This window comes from Mizuhopecten yessoensis, unplaced genomic scaffold, assembly GCF_002113885.1.
Source record: "Mizuhopecten yessoensis strain PY_sf001 unplaced genomic scaffold, ASM211388v2 scaffold10771, whole genome shotgun sequence".
Lineage (NCBI taxonomy): Eukaryota > Metazoa > Mollusca > Bivalvia > Pectinida > Pectinidae > Mizuhopecten > Mizuhopecten yessoensis.
In genome coordinates this window covers 725,574-733,061 of record NW_018408713.1, presented here as the reverse complement: position 1 = coordinate 733,061, position 7,488 = coordinate 725,574, and the positions used below count along the sequence as shown (strand labels likewise).

Here is a 7,488-nt window from a genome sequence, read left to right as displayed (position 1 = left end):
GAAGTGCATACAATACATACATTCATTAAAAAAAACGCCTTTTCACGTGATGTCCCTTTAAAGGTGTATTGCACAACCATTAAAAATAATTTAAAAGTTAATAAAAGGTCTGCCTATCTTAATATCAAACAGAGCAAGACGGACGAATAGTTAGGAGCTGGTGTTAATGTTGGCGGCTTTCTACCTCACTACCGGTCCAGCCTTGGTGCTTCTATACGACTAGTGTTAGGAAAAGGCAACATTAGACCTTGTAGTCTTACAAAAACTAGACTTTTACAGTAAATACATATAGGACAGACGGCTCCTTCTCTCCTCTGTCTCCCTCTTCTATCCCTTCACTCCATACTTTATCCCTTCTACTCATTTTCCCGCCTTTTCTTCGTCTGCTGGATAACCGAACAACTCGGTAGTGAAGCGGACGTAAAACCTATCACTCAATCAGTTAATCATAGCTATAGGCTGATATAGATGGGGCGTCACCTGGCCTGTCTATCATCTGAGTACCGAGAGAGACGGGGTATCGGTCACTACACGTATTATTGCATCAAATGACCGTAAAATATGAAATTATGAAATATCGTGGCCAAAATCCTTTAATATTTTGACCATCTTTTAGACATTGTACATACGATATACATAGTTTACTGTATTTTACGCTGTTAAATGAAATAAACGTCAGACCAAACGTTTTTTGTTGTCATGTTTATTGCACATGTATTTGCGTCACATATGTTAACGTACAATATACCCTACCTTAAACATTTTCTGTCTTAGTTTTATCATAAAACTTGGAAACAAATCCCTGTTATTTCTTAAGTCTTCAAATCGGATATTAAAATTATTATGAATGTTGTTTACAGGTATTGTTTTCGTGCAATATCAACTCTTTGGCAATCAGTATACCTGTGTGAATATGTAGTAAAAATTAAGTAATAAGATTGATTATGGACCGCTGTATACAAAACTTCTTCATTATAATGTGTTACAATACCAACTACATGTATTTTACAGTACCAAAAAATTATTCCTAGGGCAGTTTTATCCAGTAAATTAATTATTATACATACTAAACTGAGGCACAATTGTAATTCCCTTAAGTATGACCTGTACAGAGTTAATCTTGTCGAGAGTCCATTTTGCATCTGTGGACATCCATGTGAGAATGCCTTTCACTTTTTCTTTGAGTGTCAACTTTTTAGCAATGAAAAGGCGTATTTTGTTTCAAAATTTGAATGCCTTAGGTATAGATTTGAAGCTTCTTTTGTTTGGCAATCCAGATCTTTCGGTAGACCTTAACTCTTACGTTTATAGACATGTGCATCACTTCATCAAATCCAGCAAAAGATTTTGAACGGTGCTTTTTTAAAGTTTGGTATTTGTACCTGTGTGAATATTATATATATATATATATATACTTCATGTTTATGCCTATTATCATTGTTGACATGTAATTGTAAATGTATGACGGGAGAAGGCTTTGATAAGTTGTAATAACTTGTGCCCAATCCCTTGTTCAATTTTATTGGCAATACATATGTTTACAGTAAAGTTAAAGTATCCAGTCGGGCACAACTCTGTTATTATCCTTTTCGCAGATGTATACACGAAACGACAAAGCTGCATACATGTGAAATAAAAATCTGTTTTATTAATTAAAACACGTAGCGAAGTTCCGTAAATCAGCTCGGTGTTGAAATTTAACTCCTGCAACATACGCCACCACCAACACCGTGGTACCAACACCACCACCACCACCACCACCACCGTGGTACCACCACCAACACCGTGGTACCACCAACAGCGTGGTACCACCACCAATACCGTGGTGCCAACCCCACCACCAACACCGTGGTACCACCACCAACAACACCACCAACACCGTGGTACCACCACCAACACCGTGATAACACCACCACCACCACCGTGGTTCCACCACCAACACCGTGGTACAACCACCACCACCAACACCGTGGTACCACCACCACCCTTGTGGTACCACCACCAACACCGTGGTACCACCACCACCATCACCGTGGTACCACCACCAACACCGTGGTACCACCACCAACAACACCACCAACACCGCGGTACCACCACCAACGACACCACCAACACCGCGGTACCAACAACACCACCAACTCCGTGGTACCACCACCAACACCACCACCATCACCGTGGTACCACCACCAACAACACCACCAACACACTGCTACCAACAACACCACCAACACCGTGGTACCCCCACCAACAACACCACCAACACCGTGGTACCCCCACCAACAACACCACCAACACCGTGGCACCACCACCAACAACACCACCAACACCGTGGGACCACCACCAACGACACCACCAACACCGTGGTACCAACACCACCACCAACACCGTGGTACCACCACCAACAACACCACCAACACCGTGGTACCACCACCAACACCGTGGTACCACCACCACACACACACACACACACACAAATAACAAATTATCGCCCTCACTTGCAACATGGTTTGAAAGAAACAGTTACAAATTCTTGCGTAATTGGTTTTCGGGGTCATAAGCGTATTTCATAAAGATAGCAAAAGGTCACAGAACATTTAAAAAAAATACTATTTTCAAAATGAATACACTAAAATAAGCCACAGTGTTTGTATATTGTCTAAACATGCATTTTTTCACAAAACCTTGCAGAACAGCTATGTTTACTTGTAGTTTTAAACTCACATATGTTGCGGACTTGAAACAACAATCGCCTCTCTATTCATGGCCTTTTTTTTAAATCATACTGAAATATGGTTCAATTGAACTGTATAATAATTGTTTATTTTAGTTTTTCAGTTTTTGAATTCTTTTATTTTTTGTTTGACATTTTACACACGTACATTTTCTGTATACGTACTGAACAGTACAACTTCCACGCGAGTGTGTCCGCAGGGCAATAAACGACGGTCAGTTTGACCTACCCGTTGAAATCGAACCCTGTAGCGGTAAGTCTTGCACCCATGTTACGATGCATTGCAGTGATTGGTGTCCAGGAAGTGTTGACCGACGGAATATTACGCCACCGTGACCGTATACACTTCCGTTCTATGGGTATAAATCCAGGCCGATACTAACGACAGGCAGTTCTGATCTTCACGACTCAACCGAAAGGTAAGTACGTTCACGTCCATATGATAACCATTACTGTATATTTATCGTATATGATTGATTGATTGATTGATAGGTTTTACGTCCGCTTCACTACCGAGTAGTTCGGTTATCCAGCAGACGAAGAAAAGACGGGAAAATGAGTAGAAAGGATAAAGTGTGGAATGAAGGAATAAAAATGGGAGACAGAGAAGAGAAGGGTGTATACATGAAAATGTTCGACAAAATTCGTTTTACTAGTAACTTAAAGAGTGCATGCAAGTCTGAGGGAAAAACGTTTTATATATTTTTTGCGAATTAGTTATAGACTTCCCCACCTCATTCTTTTTGTTCAGTAGAATAAGAAACCCATCATAATTTTCTTAATATACAAACATGATAGTGTGTTTTCCTAAAAAAAATTGAACGTTTGATTGTTTTATGTTTACAGCTACAAGATGAACAAGTGTCTCGCCCTGATCCTGATCCCATGTCTAGTGGCCTTTGTTGTGGCCCAGTACCCCGGATATGGTACCCCCGGGTACGGGATGGCAGGCTACGGTTCCGGTAGCGGTCTGAGTAACTACTACTACAACTACGGAAACCAACAACAGAAACAGAGCTCCAATTTCGCTCTCTGTAAGTGTGCTTTTTTATTGTTTTGTACACAACAGTACTTTAAGACAGCATGCTCCACTCCCTTAAAAAGTATTTAGCATTCTGGAGCCCAGTTGAAAACATTTTATCAGCTGATTTATAAATTAATTCACTTATTTAATATATTTACCGTAATTATCATTTTTACTTTAAAAAATACATTTTAGAGTCTCTCAAACGAAATATAACAACGACAACAAAAAGTAGAAAAAGGACATTCACCTTTAAACAATTTTTTTTTCTGGAAACCCTGACATCAAGTGATTTATTATTATGATGTAAATATCAAGATATGAAATCAAGAATTTTAACAAAAAATATAAATATAATAAAAATATAATCGGGTTTGTGTTGGGTTCTGAAACATATTCTATCCTCGGGGTAACATGCTGTGATACCCTAATCTCGGCTTACATCTCAACTGAGATTGGAATAAATTTTTCGTGAAATAAGGGTAGGAAATCTTGTATAACTATTTCGTACACTGTATATCTAAGATAAGGTAACTCTGGTGACTTACATATTCGAATTATTTTTAAAAGTGCAATACATGTTTCCAGTCGCGCCACGTTTAAATTCTATTAATGTCGCTATTCCGTCTTTGCGTATTGCAGAGTTATCTTTTTTTGTGAGCAGGTATTGATTGTTACGTTATTGGTTTGTGTGAGAAAATTACGTCGTTTTCTCAAAAATTGATGACGTTACTCTCACAAACCAATGACGTAACAATCAATACCTGCTCAAAAGAGAAGATAACTCTGCAATACGCAAAGACGGAATTGGAGTGTTGTGACGTCAAAAACTCTGATGTAAATATCGGAAATGATAAAACTTAACCACCCCAATCAGTCATCATAACAATTAAGGTAATAGGATTGTGTCACCATTTCTCAGTAGAATTTCTTCAAATTGTGTAGTTATATTGCTTTAAAGAAATGAACATTTTCTGCCACAAAAAAAAATATAAGTTGTCAGAATTGTAAGAATTTTAAATGGAAATTTATGTAAAAAGGAGTGAATTTTAAGATAAAAATGAAAGACACAGTATTTTTACAAAATAATGTCAATAAAAATGACACTGACATATATTAGTATTGTATATCAATNCAAATCGACACATGTGACTCATTGATAAAAAAAAAACTGAATTAATGCCTGGATTGCTTTAAAATACTTTAATAGTGAGAGAACACACTGTTCTGTCAATAATAAACATACAATATTCATCAGTTTAATATTAAACATTAGAATTTGCGGAACTTGTGATACTGTCTCCCTACATTGGATTTTCAACTAGGGATGTACTTCCTGTTTCCGTTTATCAATACACTCCAATGACCTTAAGTACTCGTAAAACATTTGTAACTTTCGTCCGTGTTACCTCGTGACCATACGCGTAGCTTCAGTTCTCATTTAAACGTAATTGCCCTTAAGTACATGTAGGCCAATATATATGTCTGTCTTCACTTCCCTTCTACCCACTTTCCGTTCTTTTCTCGTGTTGTGAAAGGCTAAAAGGCTGTAAAAGCAGACGTAAAACCTTATTAAAACATTATTTTCCCAAGCGATACGTATATTCACAATCTCGTTACCACTCCACTAATGTGTATCTTATTAAGAAACAATGTCTGTTTCCGCTATCACGTGACCGCCCCAGTAACGTCCGAACCTTTATTTATTTCAGTGATCTCTGGTCTCCTGCTGTTGTTCGCCTTCAACATAACAGGAACCCTGACTGGTTAGACGTAACCCAGGGAGGTGGAGATCGGCCGGGTACTCATAAAAATTACGGTGAGCATTCTTTTTTTCACTTGATTTTACAATCTGTTATCTTTGCTTCAATTTTAAACGAACTGTTGTTTTCAAGTAAGAAAGATACAGTTGTGCATGAATTTAGATACATTTCTTGATTTGCCATTGCTGATTTTAAAATGAATTATTATATTTCTCTGAAGAAACTTATCTTACATCTTTGTTATGTATTTACATGTATATATTCATGTTTGCTTACTGTGTTATTTCTTTACTTGCAGATTTACCATGGCGACCAGATTTAATTGTGATAGATTGTGCGGTGTGTTTAAGGGTTGTTATTGCTTTTGTTATGTAACTATTCATTAAACTGCTTGATTTTCGTCAATTTTGTGTCGACCAACGTTGTTGTACTGTAACTGGATTAAAGCATGTGACACGGTAGAAAACAGTCAAATGTAAACATTTTAAACTGTACTCGGCGTGGTCTCTCCTACACTCTTTCAAATCAATGACAAGGGGTGATTTTATTTCTATTTATCACCAAGTTCAAGTTCTTTATTACTTCAAGTTGTTTTACTTATCAGTTACAACCAGGACAGGAGTTTGAGCATGATAATGGTTTCATGAATACGGCCCGTGGCATATTGAGGTCTGGTGTTTTGGGTACATTTTATTTTTCAGGCCACGCAGTATTTAATCTTATCTGACACAAGTGTACTGGGTTTGCGATGTGAGAGAATTATTAAGAGATAAATCGAAACAGGTTTCACTTTATTGCCGGAAACACGAAGTAAATAAAAAAAAAACATAGAAACAAGATACGGAGACGGAATACCATAATACACAAAACGCTCAATTCCGGATATTCTTTTCAGGGTTATAATACAAATATTTTCATTTGCTCTGCATTGCCACTATATAACATTACCAAACAAAATAGAAAGATATCAGACAATAATTCTCACATAATTCCCATTGGTGTAGTGATATGAAGAACATGTCCGAGGTTGGTCGGGTGGTGCAGTGGGTAGCGCACTTGCCTTTCACCAAGGCGGCCGGGGTTCGATTCCCCGATCAGACGTGACAAGGTTTAGGGTCACCTGCCCGACTACGTGGGTTTTCTCCGGGTACTCTGGTTTCCTCCCACACTAAGACCCCCTGCGCGCTAACATCCGGGACAACAAGAGTGATTGATATTAGTCGAAATAACTTGTTTCATAATTGTTGTAAAATACATAAAGTTTATTTTATTACCTACATGTAAAAAGTCATATCCGCACTATTTTGTAATCTAAGCATTTCATACGTATCAGTTACTGTAAGGTATGCTAATGTCTTGAAGCTTGGATGTTGTTGAACCCAAATTTTGTTTCGCATTGAATTATTGGAAAATCTGGTTTGAAATCTTAAACTTAGATAGTGCAAAATGTGTGTAATCGTTCCAGTTTTATATAAATACCCCGCCAACACCGGACGCAACAACCAATACCCACACTGAGACTCGCGTAATCATCATTTTAATCTATAGCTGATTTGATGAAGGATTCACATTTCTGTAAAATGGGTTGAGATCAATTGAAAGCTTGGCACTACCGAACAAAAAGAGTTCTAACTTGAGATCAAATATGTTAGGTATTCAGCATTTGGCATTCGAAGAAAACATGAAAAACATTCTCACAGGGATGGCTTAATTACTCCAATCTGGACTTTCGATAGCATTAACTTTATGAAGATTATATTCCGTCTTTGCGTATTGCAGAGTTATCTTCTCTTGGGAGCAGGTGTTGATTGTTACGTCATTAGTTAGTGTGAGAAAAATACGTCGTTTTCTTAAAAATTGATGACGTTACTTTCACAAACAAGTGACGTAACAATCAATCCCTGCTCCCAAGAGAAGATAACTCTGCAATACGCAAAGACGGAATATAAGTAAACTGCACTGATGTTTTT

General features: G+C 37.7%; 1 long non-coding RNA gene across 1 annotated transcript; it reads left to right on the top strand.

Annotated features, from left to right (window-relative positions):
- Positions 1 to 3,091: 3,091 nt before the first annotated feature.
- LOC110462359 lies at positions 3,092 to 5,923 on the top strand. Its single transcript, XR_002464270.1, has 4 exons — positions 3,092 to 3,150; positions 3,578 to 3,765; positions 5,468 to 5,574; positions 5,817 to 5,923. It is a non-coding gene; the product is annotated as an uncharacterized LOC110462359 (long non-coding RNA).
- The last annotated feature ends 1,565 nt before the right edge of the window (positions 5,924 to 7,488 follow it).